Source organism: Triticum aestivum, chromosome 7D, assembly GCF_018294505.1.
Source record: "Triticum aestivum cultivar Chinese Spring chromosome 7D, IWGSC CS RefSeq v2.1, whole genome shotgun sequence".
NCBI lineage: Eukaryota > Viridiplantae > Streptophyta > Magnoliopsida > Poales > Poaceae > Triticum > Triticum aestivum.
This window is the reverse complement of record NC_057814.1, coordinates 112,332,702-112,333,852: the sequence shown is the minus strand read 5'-3', so window position 1 is coordinate 112,333,852 and position 1,151 is coordinate 112,332,702.

The following is a 1,151-nucleotide window of genomic DNA, read 5'->3' as shown; positions in this document are numbered from 1 at the left end:
TCTCGATCCGTGCCAACCCAACAGACACTTTCGGAGATACCCGTAGTGCACCTTTATAGTCACCTAGTTACGTTGTGACGTTTGGCACACCCAAAGCACTCCTACGGTATCCGGGAGTTGCACGATCTCATGGTCTAAGGAAAAGATACTTGACATTGGAAAAGCTCTAGCAAACGAAACTACACGATCTTTTATGCTATGCTTAGGATTGGGTCTTGTCCATCACATCATTCTCCTAATGATGTGATCCCGTTATCAACGACATCCAATGTCCATGGTCAGGAAACCGTAACCATCTATTGATCAACGAGCTAGTCAACTAGAGGCTTACTAGGGACATGGTGTTGTCTATGTATCCACACATGTATCTGAGTTTCCTATCAATACAATTTTAGCATGGATAATAAACGATTATCATGAACAAGGAAATATAATAATAACCAATTTATTATTGCCTCTAGGGCATATTTCCAACAATCATGTACTGGAAGTCATGTTACTAGACCATGATAAACCTACGAACTATGAGGAAGCAATGATGAGCCCAGATTCTGTGAAATGGCTTGAGGCCATGAAATCTGAGATGAGATCCATGTATGAGAACAAAGTATGGACTTTGATTGACTTGCCCAATGATCGGCGAGCCATTGAGATTAAATGGATCTTCAAGAGGAAGACGGACGCTGATAGTAGTGTTACTATCTACAAAGCTATAATTGTCGCAAAAGGTTTTCGACAAGTTCAAGGTGTTGACTCCAATGAGAGTTTCTCACTCGTATCTATGCTTAAGTTTGCCTGAATCATGTTAGCAATTGCCGCATTTCATGAAATCTGGCAAATGGATAAACAAAACTGCATTCCTTAATGGATTTATTAAAGAAGAGTTGTATTTGATGCAACGAGAAGGTTTTGTCAATCCTAAAGGTGCTAACAAAATATGCAACCTCCAGCGATCCATCTATGGACTGGTGCAAGCATCTCGGAGTTATAATATACACTTTGATAAATTGATCAAAGGATATAGTTTTATACAGACTTGCGGTGAAGCCTGTATTTACAAGAAAGTGAGTGGGAGCACTACAACATTTCTGATAAGTATATGTGAATGACATATTGTTGATCGGAAATAATGTAGAATTATTCTGCAAAGC